Raw genomic sequence first — 26,001 nt, forward strand, 5'->3', positions numbered from 1 at the left:
AGCTCTTTGTGAAGTGTATATTATGCTCTGTGTGAAGTGTGGTATTATGCTCTGTGTGAAGTGGTATATTATGCTCTGTGAAAGTGTATTTATGCTCTGTGTGAAGTGTATATTAGCTCTGTGTGAAGTATATATTATGCTCTGTGTGAAGTGTGTATTATGCTCTGTGTGAAGTGTATATTATGCTCTGTGTTGAGGTGGTATTATGCTCTGTGAGTGATATATTCTGTGTGAAGTGTATATTATTGCTCTGTGTGAAGTGTATATTATGCTCTGTGTGAAGTATATATTATGCTCTGTGTGAAGTGTATATTATGCTCTGTGTGAAAGTGTATATTTATGCTCTGTGTGAAGTGTATATTATGCTCTGTGTTGAAGTGTTTTATTATGCTCTGTGTGAAGTGTATATTATGTTCAGTGTGAGTGTATATTACGCTCAGTGTGAAATGTATATTACGCTCAGTGTGAAATGTTTATGTAACGATCAGTGTGAAGTGTGATATTACGCTCTGTGTGAAGTTGTATATTACGCTCTGTGTGAATGTATATTACGCTCTGTGTGAAGTGTATATTATGCTCTGTGTGAAGTGTATATTACGCTCTGTGTGAAGTGTATATTATGCTCTGTGTGAAGTGTATATTATGCTCTGTGTGAAGTGTATATTATGCTTTGTGTGAAGTGTGAGTAACAGTTCCAAGTACAGGTAGCTCGCTCCCAATCTCCTGAGAACTTGTCACATCAGATCTTTTTCAGAACTGATCTGATTGGGCAAAATACCAATTAGTGAAAAGAATATTAGAATTGGGCTGCCTGTCTAAATCTAGCCTTAGTTATTGCTTGCTTTTCTAAGTCTTCCAAACTTGCCAGAAGGCATGCCAGCTAAGATAGTTATACAAGCTAACTACTCTAACTTGGATTGATAGCCTGAAATGAAAGGGCTTTAGTTTTTTTATGTATAATTTCTTACATTGCTAGACCAGAAAATCATAAGTGTTATTACATACAGCCGGGAAGAACTATTAGATATCAACTTACCAGCACTACGACCAGGAATGCGACTTGCCCAAAGCGGATCCTTTGTCCGAACTACCCAGGGCATTTGAGCTGATTCCAGAGGCTGACCCAAAACAATGCCGCCAGAGAAGAGGTAGACGGAGCGGTCTTCTGGTCAGACTTCGGAGGCGCGCACACCACCCACTGCTTCCGAGTATATTACTCGCTAATGTCCAGTCTCTAGATAACAAGGTAGACAAAATTAGGGCAAGGGGTGCTTTCCAGAGAGACATCAGGGATTGTAGAACATACTCATGGAAACATGGCTRTCTCGGGATATGCTGTCGGAGTCTGTACACCTGGATTCTTTGTACGTTGTGCAGACAGGAATAAACATCTCTCAGGGAAGAAGAAGGGCGGGGTTGTATGTTTCATGATTAACGACTTATGGTGTAATTGTAACAACATACAGGAACTCAAGTCCTTTTGTTCACCTGACCTAGAATTCGTCATAATCAAATGCCGACTGTATTATCTCCCAAGAGAATTGTCCTCGGTCATTGTCACAGTCGTGTATATCCCCCCTCAAGCCTATACCATGACGACCCTCAAGGAACTTCATTGGACTTTATGCAAACTGGAAACCATATATCCTGAAAATGCATTTATTGCAGCTGGGGACTTTAACAAAGAAAATTTGACTGTAGTACTCACGCTGGCAAACCTCTGGATCACTTCTACTCTAACTTCCGCGATGCATAGAAGGACTCCCCCGCCCTCCTTTCTGCAAATCTGACCACGACTCCATTTTGATCCTCCCTTCCCATAGGCAGAAACTCAAACAGGATGTACCCGTGCTAAGAACTATTCAACGTTGGTCTGACCAATCAGAATCCACGCTTCAAGATTGTTTTGCTCAAGTGGACTGGGACATGTTCCAGGTAGCCTCAGAGATTTATATTGACCTATAGGCTGATTTGGGGAGTGAGTTTATAGGAGATGTTGTACCCACTGTGACTATTAAAACCTACCCTAACCAGAAACCGTGGATATAGGGCGGCATTCGCGCAAAACTGAAAGCACGAACCACTACATTTAACCATGGAAAGGTGACTGGGAATATGGCCGAATACAAACAGTGTAGTTATTCCCTCTGTAAGGCTATCAAACATGCGAAATGTCAGTATAAAGACAAAGTGGAGTCACAATTCAATGGCTCAGACACGAGACGTATGTAGCAGGGTCTACAGACAATCACGGACTACACAATAAAAACCAGCCACGCCACAGACACCGACGTCTTGCTTCCAGACAAACAAAACACCTTCTTTGCCCACTTTGAGGATAATACAGTGCCACCGCCGTGGCCCGCTATCAAGGACTGAGGGCTCAGCTTCCCCGTGGCAGACGTGAGTAAGACATTTAAATGTGTTAACCCTRGCAATGCTGCCGGCCCAGACACCATCCCTAGCCGCATCCTCAGAGCATGCGCAGYCCAGCTGGCTGGTGTGTTTACGGATATATTCAATCTCTCCCTATCCCAGTCTGCTGTTCCCACATGCTTCAAGATGGTCACCATTGTTCCTTGACCCAAGAAGGCAAAGGTAACTGAACTAAATGACTATCGCCCCGTAGCACTCACTTCTGTCATTATGAYGTGCTTTGAGAGGCTAGTCAAGGATCATATCACCTCAACCTTACCTGTCACCCMAGACCCACTTCAATTTGCTTACAGCTCCAATAGGTCCACAGACYATGCAATCTCCATAACGCTGRACATTGCCCTATCCCATCTGGACAAGAGGAATACCATTCAACACCATAGTACCCTCCAAGCTCATCATTAAGCTTGAGGCCCTGGGTCTCAACCCCACCCTGTGCAATTGGGTCCTTAACTTCCTGACAGGTCGCCCCCWGGTGGMGAAGGTAGGTAACAACATCTCCACTTCGCTGATCCTCAACACTGGGGCCCCACAAGGGTGTYTGCTCAGCCCCCTCCTCTACTCCCTGTTCACACATGTCTGCGTMGCCATGCATGCCTCCAACTCAATCATCAAGTTTGCAGACGACACAACAGTAGTAGGCTTGATAWCCATCAACGATGAGACAGCCTACAGGGGAGGTGAYGGCACTCGGAGTGTGGTGTCAGCAAAACAACCTCCCACTCAACGTCAACAAAACAAAGGAGATGATRGTGAACTTCAGGAAACAGCAGAAGGAGCACCCCCCCTCCCCCTATCCACATTGACAGCAGTTGAGAAGGTGGAAAGTTTTAAGTTCCTCGGCGTACACATCATGGACAAACTGAAATGGTCCACCCACACAGACAGTGTGGTAAAGAAGGCACAACAGCGCCTCTTCATCCTCAGGAGGCTGAAGAAATTTGGTTTGTCACCTTAAACCCTCACAATTTTTTACAGATGCATAATTGAGAGCATCCTGTCGGGCTGTATCACCGCCTGGTATGGTAACTACACCTCCCACAACTGCAAGGCTCTCCAGAGGGTGGTGCGTTCTGCACAACGCTTTACCGGGGGCAAACTACCTGCCCTCTAGGACACCTACAACACCTGATGTCACAGGAAGGCCAAAAAGATCATAAAGGACAACAACCACCCGAGCCACTGCCTGTTCACCCCTCTACCATCCAGAAGGTCAGTACAGGTGKATCAAAGCTGGGACCGAGAGACTGAAAAACAGCTCAAGGCCATCACTAACACATCACTAACACAGAGAGGCTGCTGTCTACATACAGATTTGAAATCATTGGCCACTTTAATAAATGGATCACTAGTCACTTTAAAAATGCCACTTTAATGCTTACCTATCTTGCATTACTCATCTGATATGTACACAACCATTCAAAAGTTTGGGGTCACTTCTCCACACAATACCCCATAATGACAAAGCGAAAACAGCTTTTTAGACATATTTGGAGTCCACCTGTGGTAAATTCAATTGATTGGACATGATTTGGAAAGGCACACATCTGTCTATATAAGGTCCCACAGTTGACAATGGATGTCAGAGTAAAAACAAAGCCAATATGTCAAAGGAATTGTCTGTAGAGCTCCAAGGATTGTGTCGAGGCACAGATCTGGGGAATGGTACCAAAATATTTCTGCAACATTGAAGGTCCKCAAGAACACAGTGGCCTCCATCATTCTTAAATGGAAGAAGTTTGGAACCACCAAGACTCTTCCTACAGTTGTCCGCCCGGGCAAACTGAGCAATCAGAGGAGAAGGGCCTTGGTCAGGGAGTTGTCCATCACTCTGACAGAGGTCTAGAATTCCTCTGTGGAGATGGGAGAACCTTCCAGAAGGACAACCATCTCTGCAYCACTSCACCAATCAGGCCTTTATGGTAGAGTGGCCAGATGGYAGCCACTCCTCAGTAAAAGGCACATGACACCTCGCTTGGAGTTTGCCAAAAGACACCTAAAGACTCTCAGCCATGAGAMACAAGATTCTCTGGTCTGAAGAAACCAAGATTCAACTCTTTGGCCTGAATGCCAAATGCATCATCTGGAGGAAACCTGGCACCATCCCTACGGTGAAGCATGGTGGTGGCAGCATCATGCTTGTGGGGGTGTTTTTCAGCGGCAGGGACTGGTCAGACTAGTCAGGATCGAGGCAAAGATGAATGGAGCAAAGTAAAGAGAGATCCTTGATGAAAACCTGCTCCAGAGTGCTCAGGACCTCAGACTGGGGTGAAGGTTCACCATCCAACAGGACAACGACCCTAAGCACACAGCCAAGACAATGCAGGAGTGGCTTCGAGACAAGTCTCCGAATGTCCTTGGGAGCCCGGACTTGAACCCTATTGAACATCTCTGGACAGACCTGAAATAGCTGTGCAGCAACACTCCCCATCCAACCTGACAGAGCTTGAGAGGATCTGCAGAGAAGAATTGGAGAAACTCCCCAAATACAGGTGTGCCAAGCTTGTAGAGTCATACCAAAGAAGACTCGAGGCTATAATTGCTGCCAAAGGTGCTTCAACAATGTACTGAGTAAAGGGTCTGAATACTTATGTAAATGTACTTTTTCATTTTTTATTTTGAATAAATAGCAAACATTTCTAAACCTGTTTTTGCTTTGTCATTATGGGGTATTGTGTGTGGAAAAAAACTATTGAATTAATTACAGAAAAAGGCTGTAACCTAACAATGTGGAAAATGTCAAGGGGTCTGAATACTTTACGAAGGCACTGCATATATTTCTAAATAGGACAAATCTGAGGGGGCACATGCCCCTCTGCCCCCTATGGGCATGACACCTCTGGTTGGGCCTTCCAACTCCTCTTCACTCCATGTTAATGGCAGCACTAATGGTACTGCAAGAGCGCAAAGTCATGAATATGCATCCTCCTCACCGCTGATAGTTTTTCAGAAGCCCGGTCCGCAGAAATAGAAAAAAGGAACAACAAATAATATCTCACTGTAATTGGCTGTCTGGCAAGGTAATATGCAAATATGTGCTCTTTAGCGAGGCCTTTGTAGTGCGTGGAGAGTTTTTGAAACATGGAAATAGAGGTACTAGGACTTGATTAGAGTGTTCATTAGCATTGGGCTGGTGGACACTCCCTGTGGTAACAATGTATTGTACTGAAGAATGTTCTCTCATGTACAAATGCTGTGTTTATGCAAGAAAAATATTTGTACTTATTCTGCTGGTTATAACAAGTTAGGTCATATTGTTGCTGTTGTTTTGAAGTGCTACCCAAAGCTATAACAATAATTGAAAAAAGTAAGTTGCATAGTAAATCATAGCAAATGTGGATTATTCTATTGTTTACTGCAATTTGTAACATTATGTGAACTTAAATGCACCCATTTTGCTGATGCCAATATTAATATGATTACATCTAGAACTTAATTTGTTTGATGGATCTTCAAACTGTACATTTCTGTCGAATGAGTGATGGAAACTAATAAATATGTCAGCATTTATTTGACAAGTTGGCAGCAGCTGTCTTGCTTTTGCCTGCCATCACACCGATCAATGCAGTTTAATCTACTGTGGGTATTTTGACTGTAGTTAAATTAACACACATTATGATCGGTAAACAGATGAGCAGTCAGTCGATATTGCATCATCTCTAGGGCCTACCTCATATCCTGTTGGTGACAGGTCCCTCACCATTCATKCTGTTCTGTTTGTTTAGTCTTGGAGTACAGTAGTTGTCTGATGAGCATATTGAAAATATTCTTGGAATGGTTATTTTGGTGTTGCCAAATGTTGGCTTTATTAATAGATGAGAAATTGCTTGATTCATTCAGACTGCTGAAATGTGAGTGAATAAATGGATGGTTAGCTTAGTTTTCTATTAGTTGTCTCAAAATTTTCATAATTTCTTCTCTACTTGGAAAGAGTAAGACAGCTGCTCCATCACTGATTAAGTGAGTGCTCTGACTGCCTCAAACACTCACATCCCCACTCTCCACATGCCCAGGACCTTGACTCCGACTCTCCAAACATCACAGTGATTCACACAGCCGAAGGCGGGGTACCCAGTGTTCCTCATCTGCATATCCATGGCTCTGCATTTCTCCTCGTTTTCCACATTAAAAGAGTCACCACACACTAATTAGACTTCCTGGGTCAGAGYTCAGGGAGCTGGAGGAGAGAGAAAGAGATAGAGCTCATCCCTCCATCCTCTAGGGAGGAAAGGAAGATGTGGCTTTCTGAAAGCTTCTGAAGGTTTTTATTTTTCCAGACATCAGGGCTTGGTCATGTGGATAGCAGCATGCTGACAACTCGATTGGTCCTTGGGGACTGTTGTTTGAGTCTGTGTGCATAGGCCTACTGTACGTGTCCTGATGTGTACTGTTTGTCCCCAGGTGCAGAGTATGTGGGTAGATGTGCTTGAGTAGGAATTGGTGAAGATAGCAAGGAAAAACAGTCTTGGTATAATTGTAGTACAACCATAGCCCTATCAACATCATAGACACCATCATCATCATAAGCAGTACATAGTGATAGGAATAAGTGGACGATGTCAGCGCTATGGAAAACTCTCGATGACACATGAACCCYGAAGTAATTGAATTTGAAGCGCACCATATTGCTGAATGGGGTTGAACGGCAGCGAGAAATGGATCACGGTGAAAGTGGCCGTAACTGGGCAAAGGAACATTGTCGATGTAGTTGTTTTCATCCTTCCTGAGAGAGTCAACCTTAACATCTATGGTATGAGGACACGGGCCTTCTCGTAGCCTGCCAGGCCGTGATTGGTCTGTGTCATCGCGACGTGACGACAAATCTAGTAGTCGGAATGGATCACTAATTAATTGAATATCTCGATTTGTAGCGAACTTTAAAATAATTCACCGTGGGGATCGAACTTCATCATAAGACATTTTTGGGGGTCCATTCTCCCGATTGTTTTCTCCCCAATTTCGTGGTATCCACTTGGTAGTTACAGTCTTGTCTCATCGCTGCAACTCCCGTACGGACTCAGGAGATGCGAAGGTCGAGAGCCATGCGTCCTCCGAAACACAACCCAACCAAGCCACACTYCTTTTTGACACAATGCCCGCTTAATCTGGAAGTCAGCCACACCAATGTGTCAGAGGAAACACCGTACACCTGGTGACCGTGTCAGCATGCATGCGCCCGGCCCGCCACAGGAGTCGCTAGAGCGCGATGGGACAAGGACATCCCTGCCGGCCAAACCCTCCCCTAACCTGGACGATGCTGGGCCAATTGTGCGCCGCCCCATGGTCTCCCMGTCGCGGCCGGCTGCGACAGAACCAGGATCTCTAGTGGCACAGCTAGCAACTGCGATGCAGTGCCTTAGACCACTGAGCCACTCGGTAGGRCCAATTGTAATTTACATAGGCTTTCTAGAGCAGACCAGGGTTTTGGGCACCACTAGGTTTTTACATAGTAACCGACCAGCAGGGCTTGTGACTTCATGCTACTGACCGGACACTGGGGGCTTTATCCCCATGCATAAAGACATTGATCATTTCAAAAAGCAGTACACATTTGAAAGCCAATCAAAGGAGACTCTCCTTTGGTTTTCCGGCCTCTAGTTGATTTACGTTGTTTTGTTTTAAGATGCTACTAAACACATAATCAATTACCAGCATGTGTCACTTTGATTCATAAGTGTTCCATGAGTGATATCCTCACACACAGACAGCCCCTTCATCATCTTCAATAACAGCAATGGGACATCTGTGCACAATAGGCCCTCGTACACAAATACTGTACACGCATGCACACAAGTCACAAACGTAAACACACAGACACAAATGCAAGCGTGCACACACACTTGCAGATGCACACAAACACAAATGCAAGCGTGCACAGTGCACACACACTTGCAGATGCACACACACTTATGCAAACATACTGACACACGCACACACTCATGCAGACACTCTGCCATATCTGAAATCAAATCAAACTTTATTTGCCACATGCGCCGAATACAACAAGTGTAGACTTTACTTACAAGCCCTTAACCTCTCTTGGGCACGTGAGACGTTAGCGTCGCACCTCTTCAACAGCCAGTGAAACTGCTGGGCGCCAAATTCAAATACAGAAATACTCATTATAAAAATTCAGAAAACAAAACATATTTTACATAGGTTTAAAGATTAACTTCTTGTGATTCCAACCACGGTGTCAGATTTAAAAAATGCTTTACGGCGAAAGCATACCTTACGATTATTATCGAGAACATAAACCACTAGACAAATCATTACAAACAGTAACCAGCCAAGTAGAACAGTTACACAAGTCAGAAATAGAGATAAAATTAATCCTTACCTTTGATGATCTTCATATGGTTGCACTCAGCAGACATTAATTTACTCAGATAAAGTCTCTTTAATCCAAAAACCTTCGTTTTGTTCGCGCATTTTCTTCAGTAATCCACAGGCTCAAACGCAGTCAAAACAGCAAAGACAAAAAAATCCAAATTGTATCCGTAAAGTTCATAGAAACATGTTAATTAACCTTTCACGAGTCACAAACCGGATCCGGGATCCCCCCCATCACAAAAGTGACTTAGCATAGCCTAGCCTAAAGTTACAGGGATATCATAAAATAAAATGTTCATGAATATTCAAGTCCAAGACACCAAATGAAAGATACAGATCTTGTGATTTTCAAGCCATCATCTCTGATTTTTTAAATGTTTTACAGGGAAGACACAATATGTAAATCTATTAGCTAACCACGTTAGCAAAAGACACCACTTTTTTTAATCACCATTTTTTTTACTGCATCAGTAGCTATCACAAATTCGCACCAAATAAAGATATAAATAGCCATAACCAAGAAACAATTCTCATCAGATGACAGTTCTGATAACATATTTATTGTATAGCATAGGTTTTGTAAAAAAATGTGCATATTTCAGGTATAAATCATTAGTTTACAATTGCAGCCCCCATTGACAACTATCACTAAAATGACTAGAATAACTACAGAGACCATCGTGTATTAGCTAATTACTCATCATAAAACATTTCTTAAAAATACACAGCGTACAGCAGATGAAAGGACACAGATCATGTGAATATAGCCAATATGTCAGATTTTCTAAGTGTTTTACAGCGAAAATACAATATAGCGTTATCTTAGCTTACTACAAGTCAGTCACACAGTAGCATTGATTCATGCCAAAAATAGCAATAACGTTATAAACCACCAACGCTATTAATTTTTCACTAACCTTCTCAGAATTCTTCAGATGACAGTCCTGTAACATCATATTACACAATGCATATAGTTTGTTCTAAAATGTGCATATTTAGCCGCACAATTCGTGTTACACAACGTGTTTAGTGGGCAAAAAATCAAGCAATCTGTCCGGCGCCATTTTGGAAAGGCACCTAATCTTATCGAAAACTATCATAAACTTTGACTAAAAAATACAGGTTGGACAGCATTTGAAAGAGAAATTAGTTCTTAATGCAATCGCTGAATTACAATTTTTAAAATTAACCTTACTGCGCAATACTGGGTACAATACAGGGTGCGATACGCAACGCTACATGGAAAATAATGGCGTCTAATACATTTTTCTTTTTCTAACAGAACACGTTTTAATCAGCATAAATAGTACCTATATTAGCTGAACTCCCATCAGAATCTTGTGAAAGGTGTCCGTTGGCCAAAAGAATCGTTTGCTGGGTTGGAGAATGTTTTCCCTCGACGTTGCAATTAGCAGTACAGAATGGCATTCGAGAGAGAGACACCACGTTTCTACAGCGCCATGGAAATAAATACCTGAAAATCGCAATATACTGACCTAAAACTGGTATAATTCGGTTCAAAATAACAAGATTATGATGTCTTTAAAGCCTATAGCGAATAAAAACAGAGCCGGATACTTCTAGGAGCTAAAACCAGACGTTCTAAAAAAGACATGCCAAGACCCTCTTTGCGTCAGCGCGAAGTCCGAAAGGTCGGACACCTCGGTTCCAATCAATTTAAAAACTTTGGGAAATACGTAGGAACGTCATTTCCAACTCTCCCTATTCGCTACAGCCAGGGGAAGGCGTATGCAGTGCATCTCAACCAATAGAAGACAGGCAAAGTTAAAGACAGGTCTCAAAGCAGATGATAAAATTTCCCATTCTCACACAGACATAGGAAAAGTGCTCTAAGTCAAGTTCTGTTTCACTTACAGACATAATTCCAACGGTTTTAGAAACTAGAGAGAAGTTTTTCTATCCAATAGTAAGAATAATATGCATATTGTACGAGCAAGAATTGAGTAGGAGACCGTTTACATTGGATACACATTTGTGCTATGTCGAAATAGCACCCCCCTAGTGGCAAGAAGTTAACGATTTTTATATTCAATCCTCAGGTTGTTTTTAGCCTAAATAATCGATGATATTTTAACCGGACAATAACGTCATCAATTTAAAAGGTAAACAAGAAAGGCACTCTCTCGGTCGCGCGCATGAAAAAGCTCTGTGACACTTTAGGGTCCACCTATTCAGACTGCTCTTACTTCCTCATTTTTCAGGATACAAGCCTGAAACAATTTCTAAAGACTGTTGACATCTAGTGGAAGGCATAGAAACTGCAATTTGAGTCCTAAGTCAAAGGATACTGTAATGTCATTGAATAGAAAACTACAAAACCAAATAAAAACTACTTCCTGAATGTATTTTTCTCAGGTTTTCGCCTGACAAATCAGTTCTGTTATACTCACAGACACTATTTTAACAGTTTTGGAAACTTTAGAGTGTTTTCTATCCAAATCTACCAGTTATATGTATATCATATCTTCTGGGCTCGAGAAGCAGGCAGTTTAATTTGCGCATGCATTTCATCCAAAATTCCGAATGCTGCCCCCTACCCTGGAGAAGTTTTAACCAACAGTGCAGTTCAAGAAGAAGAAAATATTTACCCAGTAGACTAAAATAAAAAGTAATAATAAAAAGTAAAACAATAAGAATAACAATAACGAGGTTATATACAGGGGGCACTGGTACCGAGTCAGTGTGCGGGGGTACAGGCTAGATGAGGTAATCTGTACATGTAGGTGGGGGTGAAGTGACTATGCATAGGTAACAAACAAACAGCGAGTAYRAGCAGTGTACAAAAGGGAGGGGTGGTCAATGTATATGCCGATTTTTATGAATTGTTCAGCAGTCTAATGGCTTGGGGGTAGAAGCTGTTGAGGAGCCTTTCGGTCCTAGACTTGACGCTCAGGTACCGCTTGCTGTGGGGTAGCAGAGAAAACAGTCTATAACTTGGGCTTTCCTCTGACACCACCTATTATATAGGTCCTGGATGGCAGGAAGCTTGGCCCCAGTGATGTACTGGGCCGTTCGCACTACCCTCTGTAGCGCCTTACGGTCAGATGCCGAGCAGCTGCCATATCTGCTATGATCCCTATGATATAACACAGTACTACTGACATCAGTATACCACAGTCAGTCTGCCTGAGAGTAAAAATTGTGATTTTAACAGTGTGTCCAGGCTAGGGCTACAGTGCATCCAGGCTAGGGCTACAATCAGACAACTAGGGAACTGAAATGAAATACAGCTTCAAGGCAAAACCCAAACTCACAGKGCTTGGCCGACACAGCCTTAAATAAAATATTCAGAGCTCTCCCWGTAATTGCATTAGCCAATTCACATTTATCGCACTAAGGGATAATAAAAGGTGCAAATGTGAATGTAAATGCGTTGCACATCCACTGTAGATAATTGCCACATTAATTGCTTGTTTTTTACCCAAGTGGTAGTTGTTCTAGGGCTAGGATTTCCCTGGAGTTGTCCCTATAGGGGATGTTCTTCTCTCTGTCTTGCATCTCCCTTATGACCGTGTGTGTTCGTGTACTCAGGGKAGAATACAGCTGTCTCATCAGCATCATTTGGATGAGAGATGGAGTCATCCGTGGAGTCCCTTTGCCGCCGACACCCCAGCTGCAATTGCTGAAATTCGGTGGGTTATGAAGGGGGTCGTGTTGCTATGACAAATGCATCCAGTTGGTCAAAACTGAGTGAGGCCATCAGAGCCCATTAAAACATAGAGGTTGTTCTGCATTACTGCTCAGAAATCACAGGTACACACACACACACACACAGAGGGTAAACATTTATACAAATGCGTGCTCACACACACACGCACCTCAAGGCCTACATTTACCACATTCAATAGCATTGGTTTTGTGGTCTATCCAACCCCWCTTTATTACAATCAAATATGTCTCCCCTTCCCCCCATCCTTATTAGCCACCTATCATAACAATAACAGCAGCTATAAGAGAAAGTAATGATGCTGACACTATGCCAACTCCAAGAGAAACCTCTTGTCTCAAAGCCAACTCCCTAAGCGAAGGGTGGGGCTGGAGGGTGTAACATATAAAAAGCTCTGAGCTTTATAGCCAATGAGGCTAATTTATCAGACAATAGCAAACCAATATCTAAAGCACCATCTATTTTGTGAGTCTCTGACACATAATCCATGATTTGACATTTTAAAAAGTGTCTTCCCTTTCCTACCAGCTGGCTTCCCATTCGCTTTGCCCCTCTGAAAGGCACGYTGGCGGTAATTTGTTAGATTATAGATGGAGAGCTAATAAATAGCGGAGCTAGCGGCTCACACAAACCATTTATCGTGACCTTTATTCCAGGCAAAATCAATTTGCCGTTAATATGCCTGTAATAAGGATACAGCTTTTATTTGCTTGGCTCTCAAACTGCATTGATGTTTTTAGTGATGGCTGTGGCAACTGGTGAGGAATGGCAGTGTTGCATTTGATTTGTTTACTGAGAATTGACAACCACTTAGCAAKGACCTCTCGGAGGCTGTACAAATAAAGAAAGTGACACCTAAAATAGCACCAACAGTTGCCTGACGACGCAAACTGAATTCTTCCGCTGCTCTATGTTCGCAACATACTTCAGTCGTTGTATGTTGTTCAGTTGTTTGTGGTGACGTCAACGTGAGGGGTGTTGTACAAAACAAAGTCATAATCGATTGAATCATCTTTAACAAATCAGAGTATCAAAGAGAATGACACATTTTTGAAACGCTGCGTTACCCAAGTGTGTTCTGGCTCTTGCCCAACCCATCGGTTTCTGGACCAATCAGAGCGGTTAGAATGTGTTCGTGTTCTAGAAATCATCAGGGAGGTACTCAGATCCAGACTCGTTGCAGAGAAACTAACGTCGGTGGGCGTGGCATAGAGTTTGGCCAGAGCAAGGAGTTTGAGTACCCAGGCAATGAAAACAGCAGTTACATCACTAGCTGTATTTATTGGATTATAAAACTGTAGGCCTGTATACTTGATGGTGTTTCTGTGCTTTTAGTTTTGGTGATTTTCTTCCCAAAAACTTTGTGTTCTACATTGCTGATTGAGGTATGAAGAACAAACACATTGGCATAAGACAGACTTCAAACTATGTTTGCTAGATCTCTAGTGCTGAGCGATTAACAGAAATTCCAGCAGTTTCTCTAGAGATAAATCAGATGAAACCTGAACTGTGCGATTTAGTAAGACAGGGTTTCCCGAACACGTTTTGGTTTTTGCCCTAYCACTACACAGCTGATTCAAATAATAAACTAATCATCAAGCTTTGATGATTTCAATCAGCTGTGTATTGGAGGTCATATAAACCAAACGTGCACCCCTTGGGGCCCCGAGGACCGAGTTTGGGAAACGCTGTTGTAGGGAGTTGTAGTTTCATAGAGGCCAATATTCMACATAGTTTAGTGCAGAAAACATGGTAATTAAATACAATGACCACAATCCACTGCGTACCTAATTGTCCGGTCTGTGTTTCTTTTTACAACTGCTATGTAAAGGAGACAGAAGAATGCATGATTGAGAGGGATAGAGAGAAGTTGCTTCGCGAGGTACTGTATCTCTAGACTAGAGAATACACTGATAGTTGGTATCCAGCAGTCAAAAGTATGCCTTATTTACTTTGAAAAARMACTAAAATAGTGATTTTGTCAAACAGCATAGGCAGCAGCTCTATAGAGATGATGTCTCGGGATGAAATATTATATTACATGTAATGAGTGATAAGCAGTAATGGGTKGTTTCTACCATCGTGGGACTTTTATTAATTATGTTATGCTGTGTTGTTACAGCATTCAATCCACATAATGCATAGTGCATTTAAGGTTAAAAAAAATTATTGAATCTGAAATTGAAAACCGTGATTATTATTTTTAAATCAAACCGGAACCTAACCAACCTCAAAAAGCACTAAACGCTCGGCGCTATAGAGCTCAGAAATACATCTAGTCTAAATCTGATTCACCCCTTTAATCCAGTTGTACAGGTCTTGCAGTGTATAATATGATAGACATACCTCAATGAGATCCACATCTGTTAAAGACCATAATAAAACAGAAATTGTGGTTTGAATAGAGGACTACTTTGATCTTTGAGGTCAATAGACTGAATGGAAGAACACACAACAGGCTACTCCATATTCATTTCTCAGACAAACAACCAGGGTATATATTTTAGACAATGAAGTTGGAGTGCATTTGCGCCTCTCYTCAAGGCTGACAGGCCTGTGATTGGTCTAAACAAATCCCGCCCACCAGCTGGCTCTCACTCTGTCAAACTGTCTGGTTTCACAGCTCCTCAGAATGAATGAATGAAAGCCTTTGGCAGTAGCAGATGAAACAACCTCTGGTTTTAAATGGCTGATCTCTCAGTCCATCACCATCTACCACAGGGGTTCCTTCATTTTTTGGGCCCTTCTCCCTATTGTGATACCGAAATAATTTTTAGACCCCACCATGTAWAAAAAAGTTGTATAATCAACGGGCAATGTATACTTTTTCCAATTTGGGARATGACTATTGTCTATTACAAATCAGTCTGACAGTATTTCAACATAAAGACAGTATGGTTTGAAGTGACTGAAATGCATCAGAAAGGTATTGGGAAATTCAGAAGATCATCAGGCAATAATGTTGTATGATCTGTGTAGAAAAGAACATCATAATTGATGTTGAGGGCTTGGGTTAAATGCGGAAGACACATTTCAGTTGAAGGCATTCAGTTGTACAACTGTCTAGGTATCCCCCTTTCCTTATCCCTTTCTTTTTCCCGCAGTCTGATTTAGTGCCTACTCTTGTCCACTCGGTTCTAACGGCTTATGGGTAAAGTCAAAGGAAACAGTACGTACATACGTGTTCCTGAGAGTCTTATCTTTCAGTGATGGGGTTATAATAATTTGTAGTTTAAACCATTCAAAAGATGGAGCAACATTTGTAGGAAGTAAACAGAAACCACTCTGTTTATTACAACCACATCTAGCGGCTACCCGAGGATACTGACGTAACCCTTCTATGTATCAAGCGTGAATTTTCTTTCGCGACCCAATTTTCAAATCAGGAGTTGCAACCTAGTTTGGGAAACCTTGATCTAGAACAATCCTTAGATTAATAATCCTTAGGTTAGTTTAGATTCGGTGCTCAAGCAGTGCAGGTTAAATAAGGAAGTGCATTCGGAAAATGTGAAAGTACGCATTTTAGAAATATTAACATTCCCYAATTCAGAATCCACTGGGCTTCTCAAAAATAATATTGTCAATGTGATAGTACATTTAGCAAAATCCCATTTAATACAACTATAGCAGGCTCGCTCCCTATCACGTTCCACTTTACAGCACAGTGTTAAAAGGCTCTATAATTATAACGGCGCTGATTCTCGAAACTGCAATATTCTCGGCTTTTCTGAAACATGGCTCTTGGACTAGATACCCCCAATGGCTATCCAACTCGATGGATTCTCCATTCACTGTGCAGACAGGACAGTGGAGTCAGAGAGGGGGAGGGGTTTCCCTCTTCATCAACAACAACTGGTGTGCTGACTCGAGTGCGGTGCACATGTCAACCCACTGTTTACCAGTCTTGGAATGCCTGATGGTCAAATTCTGATCCTTCTACCTCCCGAGGGAGTTTTCAGCTGTTATTGTGACTGTTGTATATATTCCAACTCAGGACAAGAGAAATAACAAGCTGGCACTTAACGAACTGTACGAGGCAATAAACAAGTAGGAAAACTTACATCGGAGGCTGCTTTTCTGGTTGTCGGTGATTTAAATTTGCGTCATTAAGACACGTGATGCCCAACTTCCATCAACACGTCTCCTTCGCCACTAAGGGTGATACATTCCTAGACCACTGTTATTCTACCCACATGCAAACATACAAGGCCCATCATCATCCMCTATTCAGCAAATCAGATCAGAACTCCGTACTCCAGCTTTCTGCTTGTAAGCAGAAGKTCAACAGTACCCGTGACTCACTCCATTGAGAAATGGTCCCCAGAATCAGAGATTATGCTACAGGACTGCTTTGCTAGCTCTGATTGGAATATGTTTTGAGAGTATGCCGAAAACATAGACGAGCTAACCACCTCCGTCACCGGCTTCATTAGYAAATGCATCGGCGGCGTTGTCCCCATAGTGAAGGTTCGCTGCTTCCCCAATCACATGCCTTGGATTGGTGCTAAACTAAAGGACAGGGCTACCGCAGACAACCCTAAGGCTATGGCTGAAGACAGGAACAAGTCCAAAAAGTCCCGCTAAGACCTCCGCAGGGTCATCAAATGAACAAAAGGAGCCCGCATGTGGCAGGGGCTACAGTCCGTTGTGGATTACAAAGGAGGACCGAGCCGTGATCGGTCCAACGATGCCTCTGCAACAGACAAACTCAATGCATTTTATGTACGCTTCGACAACAGCAACATTGTGTCAGGTCTGAGGGCCGTCACCGACCTACAGGACTGGGGGATCTCACTCTCCGAGGCAGACGTGAAAAAGGTCTTTAATCAGGTCGACACCTGCAAGGCCGAGGGMCCCGACGGTATTCCAGGGTGCATTCTCAGAGCATGCTCAGAATAGCTGGCAGGTATATTCCCGGTAATTTTCAACCTCTCCTTGTCCCAGTCTGTAGTCCCCACATGTTTTAAGATGACCACCATCATTCCTGTCCCAAAGAACTCAAAGGCTTCATGCCACAATGACTACCACCCTGTAGCACTCACATCTGTAATCATGAAGTGCTTTGAGAGGCTGGTTATACACACATCAACTCCATCATCCCAGACACCCTAGACCCACTCCAATTTGCATAACGCCCCAAAAGATRCATAGACAATGCAATCTCATTTGCCCTCCACACAGCCCTTATCCACCTTGATAAAAGGAATACCTATGTGAGAATGCTGTTTATTGACAACTCAGCATTCAACACCATTGCATTGTCCCTGCCAAGCTCATCACCAAGCTTAGGACACTGGGACTGAACCTCTGCAGTTGAATCCTGGACTTCATGACGGGCCGACCCCAGGTGACAAGGGTAGGCAACATCAACTCCACCAAGCTGACCCTCAATGCGGGGGCCCCACAGGTGTGCTTAGTCCCCTCCTGTACTGCCTGTTCACCCATGACTGCAWGGCCATGCACGACGCCAACACCATCATCAAGTTTGTTTACAAGACGACGGTGGTAGGCCTGATCACCAGCAACAATGAGACAGTCTACAGGTAGTTGGTCAGTGACTTGGCAGTGTGGTGCCGGAAACAACAACTTCTCCCTCAACGTTAGTAATACCAAGGAGGTGATCATGAACTACAGGAAACGGGGGCTAGCATGCCACCATCCACATTGACTGGGCTACAGCGGAGTGGGTCGAGAGCTTCAAGTTCCTTTGTGTTCAAGTCACACGCACACAGTTGTGAAGAAGGCGCAAGAGCACCACTTCCCCCTCAGAAGGTTGAAAAGGTTTGTATGGGCCCTCAGATCCTCAAAACGTTCTACAGCTGTACCATTAAGAGCATCTTGACTGGCTGRATCATTGCTTGGTATGGCAATAGCACCGCCCTCAATCGGATGGCGCTACAGAGGGTGGTGAGGACAGCCTAGTACATCACTGGGGCCGAGATCCCTYCCGTCCAGGACCTTTATATCGGGCGAGTGAAAMMAAGGCCTGGAAAATTGTTAAGGACTCCAGCCACCCAAGCCATACTGTTCTCTCTGCATCCGTACAGCAAGCGGTAACAGTGCATGAAGTCTGACACCAACAGGCTCCTGTACAGCTTCTTTCCCCTAGCCATAAGATTGCTAAATAGCTAACAAAATYGCTAACAAGATGGCTAGACGGACTGAGTTGACCCTTGTTTTTTATTTTATGCACACTCACTGGGCTCTACACACTCACACACACTGACACTCCAACACACAGAAGAACACTCACTTCCTCATTTGCTCACACACACATAATATGCACAATTATTGATTACAGCWTTGWCAGGGTCGGGGAGTAACGGYTTGGGGAGTAACGGATTGGGGAGTAACGTAAGTAATTACAGAAAAACGGTAGCTGTAATCCGTTACATTATCAGCTAAAATATTGTAATCAGATGACAGGTACTTTTGAAAAACTACATGATTACTACAKYGATTACTTTTCAATTCAGAAAGGATGTTTGRGAGAAAAAACATCTTTGACACTTCTCTGTTTTCTTACTGACAGTCAAATCAGCATTGAAAAAAGGGCAAAGTTTAAGTTTGTTCCACCTGAGCGAGTCTGACCASAAGTCAGAGACCACTATGATGACACAGAWAATGTSTTTGATGGATCGCGGGAAAAGAGCAGGAATAGGCTTTTGTAGGCTACAGTCCAAGCTATATCTTCCAATGGTGCGACTGCTGTCGGCAAGATTATCCAACTTGAATAAACGCTTAGAGGTAAGGATGACAGCAGTGGTGTAGTCTACGGCGATACTGATATCACTTTTTATTGATATCTACATAGCGCATATMMATGTGAATCACACTGCTGCTCTCTCATTTAGCTATTTGCYCCTTACGGATTGTGGTTGTTGTGGATGGTTGTTCAAAAATCTAAATTTGTATTTGAACCCAATAATGGTTGAATTCAAAAAGTTGAAGCTGCCTATCAATCATTGTTTTTGAAACCAGTGGACAGCCYGTGAAAAATGCACTCTTGCAACAGCTGCACAGTGCGGATTCAAGATTATGGAATAAAAGTAGGGCTTTTATTGCTCAATCTAATTCATGCTGATAAAATATAAAATACCATAGGCCTAATGGACACATTCTCAAGCTCACACACTTTTGATAGACTTAAAGGGGCAATCTGTAGTTGCTACATCCATTTTTGGACGTATAAATTATACATACTGTATAAATATAGATAGATAGATAGATAGATATACATATCCATCGATTCTTGAAGAATATAACTTATAAATGCATCATGAGCTTCGTTCAACTGTCACACTCTATGAGAACCCAAAATATAAGCTTGTTTTTCTCCAATGTTTGTAAACATTGTAAATGTAAACACACACTGTATAGCCTCATAACATGGTTAAAACTATAATGTTGACATCATGGATGGTCAGAGCTTGCATCCATAGCTCTGTCTATTAATCTGAGAGTGGTTGCATTTCTCCAGGCCCATCGCTCAGTTTTTTACCAAAAAAGAGGCGGGGCGACCGTTTTGTTATTGTTTCATCTGTGGATTTGCCCTTTGAACAGCTGCATATTATCAAGATATGTCACCAACAAAAAGGTAAACAATAGGCCTATAACAAATGCAGCATATGGCATTCATTTTCACATGTAATTAGCACTTTTCAGTAGTGCTCAAAGCATGCCATTCCATGAGCGCAGCATTTATTTTTCAACTCGAATCAATGAGCCCAATCAGTCCTCCATGACAACAAAATCATAATCAACAGAGAAGGACTGGCTAAAAAGTCCTTCGTTTTGGGGTTATGCTCAGGTAAAACAATTGGGCTTTTCTATACTTCCATATTTCCAAGTCCTATTCTTGAAGATCAAGGGGTATAACATTTATTGGAACGACTCCAATTCAGATGTTTTATGAAAAGGTAATAATAATTTAAGCATATAATCAAATGTAGTAGAAAGTGATGGGTTAGAAGAGGTCTATATAACCAACCCTATAAAGTAACATTTAACGTCCATATATGGCCAGCTATGTAAACTTTAACATTGATTTATCCTGCAATAGATGTCGTTCAATTGTTAACATACATTTTTGTCTTCTTCTAATGCCTCTAAAGTGGAAAGTAGTTTAAAAGTAACTGAATGTAATCAGATTACGTTACCAAGTTTGGTTAAACCAAAATGTACGTTACTGACTACACTTTTGGACAGGTAACTAGTAACTAAAGAATTACATTTATTAAGTAACCTACCCAACCCTGCGCATTGTTGAGATTACAGCTTGCAAGAAAGGCATTTCACTGTATTTGTGATCGTGACATTGAACTTGAATCTACAGTTGAAGTTGGAAGATAACATGCACCTTAGACAAGTACATTTAAACTCAGTTTTTCACAATTCCTGACATTTAATCCTAGTAAAATTCCCTGTCTTAGGTCAGTTAGGATCACCACTTCATTTAAAGAATGTGAAATGTCAGAATAATAGTAMAMAGAATTATTTATTTCAGCTTTTATTTCTTTCATCACATTCCAGTGGGTCAGAAGTTGACATACACTCAGTTACTGTTTGGTAGCATTGCCTTTAAATTGTTTAACTTGGGTCAAATGTTTTGGGTAGCATTCCACAAGCTTCCCACAATAACTTGGGTGAATTCTGGCCCATTCCTCCTGACAGAGCTGGTGTAACGGAGTCAGGTTTGTAGGCCTCCTTGCTCGCACACGCTTTTTCAGTTCTGCCCACACGTTTTCTATAGGATGGAGGTCAGGTTTTGTGATGGCCACTCCAATATCTTGACTTTGTTATCCTTAAGCCATTTTGCCACAACTTTTGAAGTATGCTTGGAGTCATTGTCCATTTGGAAGACCCATTTAGCTTCCTGACTGATGTCTTGAGATGTTGCTTCAATATATCCACATAATTTTCTATCCTCATGATGCCATGTATTTTGTGAAGTGCACCAGTCCCCCCTGCGGCAAAGCACCCCCACAACATGATGCTGCCACCCCTGTGCTTCACGGTTAGGATGGTGTTCTTCGGCTTGCAAGCATCCCCCCTTTTCCTCCAAACATAACGATMGTCATTATGGCCAAACAGTTCTATTTTTGTTTCATCAGACCAGAGGACATTTCGCCAAAAGGTACGATCTTTGTCTCCATGTGCAGTTGCAAACCGTAGTCTGYCTTTTTTATGGCGGTTTTGGAGATGTGGCTTCTTCCTTGCTGAGCGGCCTTTCAGGTTATGTCGATATAGGACTCGTTTTACTGTGGATAAAGATACCTTTGTACCTGTTTCCTCCAGCATCTTCACAAGGTCATTTGCTGTTGTTCTGGGATTGATTTGCACTTTTCGCACCAAAGTACGTTCATCTCTAGGAGACAGAACATATCTCCTTACTGAGCGGTATGACGGCTGCGTGGTCCCTTGGTGTTTATACTTGCGTACTATTGTTTGTACAGATGAACGTGGTACCTTCAGGCGTTTGGAAATTGCTCCCAAGGATGAACCAGACATGTGGAGCTCTATAATTTTGGGGGGATATCTTGGCTGATTTCTTTTGATTTTCCCATGATGTCAAGCAAAGAGGCACTGAGTTTGAAGGTTGGCCTCAAAATACATCCACACCTCCAATTGACTAAAATGATGTCAATTAGCCTATCAGCTTCTAAAGCCATGACATCATTTTCTGGAATTTTCCAAGCTGTTTAAAGGCACAGTCAACTTAGTCTTTGTAAACAGTGATACGGTGATTTTAAGTGAAATAATCTGTCTGTAAACAATTGTTGGAATTATTACTTGTGTAATGCACAAAGTAGATGTCTTAACCGGCTTGCCAAAACTATAGTTTGTTAACAAGAAATTTGTGGGGTGGTTGAAAAACGAGTTTTAATGACTCCAACCTAAGTGTATGTAAACTTCCGACTTCAACTGTATATGTGGTACCTATTGAGCCTGGGGACGAGGTTAGTCTAAGCACGACCTGGTTAATCTCCAGGGGACTGAGGTGWAGACATACATCAGCAGGCCCGTTTCTTCCTGTTGCCTTAAAGTTTTTATTTCCCAACTCTCCCGAGAGAATCCCAGAGTAAGCCAGCCAGGGTGCCAGGGATAGGGGAGGGCTGGGTGGCTGCATTATGGAGATTTGAGCCTCCGAAACATTTCAGCAAACATGCCTCAAGATCACAACTGCCAGTCTTGCTCGTAGCACAAAACCTTGTATTGTCAGCCCGCTCTCACCCTCCTTCCTCTTTTTTTCCCCTCTTGCTTACCTCCATTTCCCAATTTATATGTAAATTCATCTTTCCTAAACAATGCTGCACCCACGTCTTTCGGCGAATGGCGGAGGTCCAAAAGCTAGAATAACAAGGCTGAGCCCTTGCTTTCCGAGGCAGCACTACGAATTATGTTTTTTTTTCATGTTTTTAACAATGACCTTCTGCGAACACTTGTGATGATACATTAATTGAGTGTGCCTTTTTCTTTCATAGCAGACATGTGTAGTGCTTCGATGTTTCAGCCTAACAAGCCCACACAGCACAAGCAGAGAAAGTACTTATTTTAGAGTCTGAGCTGCAGAAATCTCTCCCGTACAAGCAGACATGTAATGGCAGGAAACGGCTGTGCCTGTTATTGACTGACTTTACACCAGAGGAAAGTTTTTCTATTTGATCCTTTACTTATCTATGCCAGTCAAAACAAATTTTTATTTACAATGACGGCCTACACCGGCCAAACCCAGACAACGCTGGGCCAATTGTGCGCCGCCCTATGGGATTCTCAATCACAGCCGGTTGTGACACAGCCAGGATTTGAATCAGGGTGTCTGTAGTCATGCTTCTAGCACTGAGTTGCAGTGCCTTAGACCGCTGCGCCACTCGGGAGCCCAAGTAGAGTAGAACAGAAAAATATATACTCTAAGCTATGTTGTGAAACTGTGAAAAATCACAAGCCAGATTTGGGGTTTTCTACAGACTTTCTATGTCACTGACTTATAATTACGAAGACGTTGTATTATGAGTGGTGCTGAGCGATTATCCTGCATTTTGTTTAGATTTTAGGTTATTAAACAACTAATTGACTGATGTCGGTTCAATTACTTTAATTCCATTTAGTTTGTTTTGTTTGAGCGCCGTATGTCAAGAGCTGGGCTGGGAGTCGTAGTTTTCAATCAGCAAATATTCAACCCAGTTCAGTGCAGAAATATGGTAATTAACTACAATGACCATAATCCATTGCACCCGTTTTATCTAGCTCGGACAGAGACGGATACACTTTTATGCCTGCTACTTTAGGTTAGGCCACATGACAAAGGAATGTACACAACACAATGACTAGAGAAAGGGATAGAGACAGTTCGTGAAAGTATGCCTTTTCTGCTTTAAACTAGTCAATGATTTTATCCTAACCTAATATGACACTTTTGGGGTCATTTTGGGGTCACTTTTATGGTAAATAAGAATAGAACATGTTTCTAAACACTTCTACCTGAACGTGGATGCTACCATTATGGATAATCCTGAATGAATTGTGGAAAATTATGAGTGATAAAATTATAGACGCAAAAATATCATACCCCCCAAAAAATGCTAAGCTCCCCTGTTAATGTAATGCTGAGGTTAGCATGTCTTGGGGGTATGATATTTGTGCATCTGTAACTTTCGCACAATTATTCATGATTCATTCAGGATTATCCGTAATCATGGTAGCGTCCACATTAATGTAGAAGTGTTTAGAAACATATTCTATTCTTATTTACAACAAAAGTGACTCCAAATTGACAAAATACAGTATTTAGAATTAATTTCTATTTGGCACAATATAATTTGAAACACAACCAAAACAGAGTTGGTCCTACAAAGCCAGAGCCCCCTGAAGGGAGAGCATAATATACAAGGAAATTCTCAAAGCTGCTAATGAGAACCTTGACGACCTTGTACCTAGCCGGTGGGGATTCCGGTGTATATTGGTAGTGCTGGCAACATTGGCTGCAGTAACCTATGGGGAGGGGGTCACACTCGGACAATCAGAGAGGGGGAATATTATTGTGGCCCTGGTGGAACAAAATAATCAAAGGTCTGACTGCACAGAGATTGGAAAAATGGTCACAATTGGGGACCAGTGTGTGTGTGTTTCAGGGAAAAGGGGTGGATCTGATCGCCATCACACAGGACTTGACATTGGTTAATCAAATCTCACATTTTGGCAAATTCCTGCTCAATCTTGCATGCTTTCTCAAACAGCTGTAACTGTATATGCAATCATAAATCATATGTCCTTTCTTGAGTTGGGCTCCGTGATGTAACAACCGTTGAGCATCTGAGCTTATGGTTGATTGTGGGGGAAAGGGGTTGTGTGTGTAAGACTATGTGTGTGTGTGTGTGTGTGTGTGTGTGTGTGTGTATCCCACATCTGTTGCAAGGGGGTAAGGATGTTAGGGACAATATAGGATGAATCACAATAATTGTTTGCTAAAATAATAATTGCTTGACAAAAATGTAATGGCAATCCTGGTTATAGGTAACAATCCTTTGCATGAACTGCCAACATTATTACGCATATTAATACATGTTATCGATGGAAATGGAGTGGGTGGCACTGTGTGCTCTTTTCGAAGGATGGGTCCTGGCCTCTCGGGAGGCTTAGGCATCCGGGGGTGGTCTGCCGGTCACTGGGATGACAACCCAACTAGGGATGGGGAGGGGCTTTAGCGTGTGGAATAGTGGAGAACAATTGGAGGGTTACTTAGTAGCAATGCAAATATCATGGTACAGCTATATGGATACTGAATCACTATGGCTCTTTTTAATGGTAAATTTACAAACATATATTATGATAAATATATTTGAAACTTGTATCTCATTTTGGGAAATGGTGAAATAAGTATAGCCAGGTATAATTGTAAGGGCTTAGCAGATAATACGAAAAATAAATGGCTCAAAAAGAAGGAATTTAATATCTATTGTTTACAGGAAACTCATTCAACAAATTTTAGATGAAGTTGTGTGGAAAAAGGACTGGGGGGGTGAAATATACTTCTCCTATAGGCAAAGAAACTCAGAAGGGGTGATGATATTAATTAGCAGTAATTTTGATCCGAATGTGCAAATTGTTCAAACAGATCCACAAGGTAGATGGATGATTTTAAATATGTTATTGGACCATAAACAGTTAAGGCTCGTTAACTTTTACGGACCAATTAATGATGATCCACGCTTCTTTGAAAATATTTATAATAAATTTGTCATGCCTGCTCCTGCTCTTCCTCCCTCTGGCGCTCCTCCCTCTGGCGCCCAAATTTACACACTCAAGCCACCTTCAGTATGCACACCTGCCTTTCCCCGTCACGCGTATCAGTGCTCATTGGACTCATGTGGACTCAATTATTATGTAATTTCCTTCCCTACATCTGWCTGTTTCCCAGCTCTGTTCCCTGCTTCGGGATTGTTTGTCATATGTTCTTGTTAACCCATGAGCCGACACTGTTCCTGTCGTGTTCTATGTCCGTTCCTGAATTAAATGTTTGACTCCCCATACCTGCTTCTCCTGTC

The sequence above is a fragment of the Salvelinus sp. IW2-2015 genome, linkage group LG32 (genome assembly GCF_002910315.2).
Source record: "Salvelinus sp. IW2-2015 linkage group LG32, ASM291031v2, whole genome shotgun sequence".
Lineage (NCBI taxonomy): Eukaryota > Metazoa > Chordata > Actinopteri > Salmoniformes > Salmonidae > Salvelinus > Salvelinus sp. IW2-2015.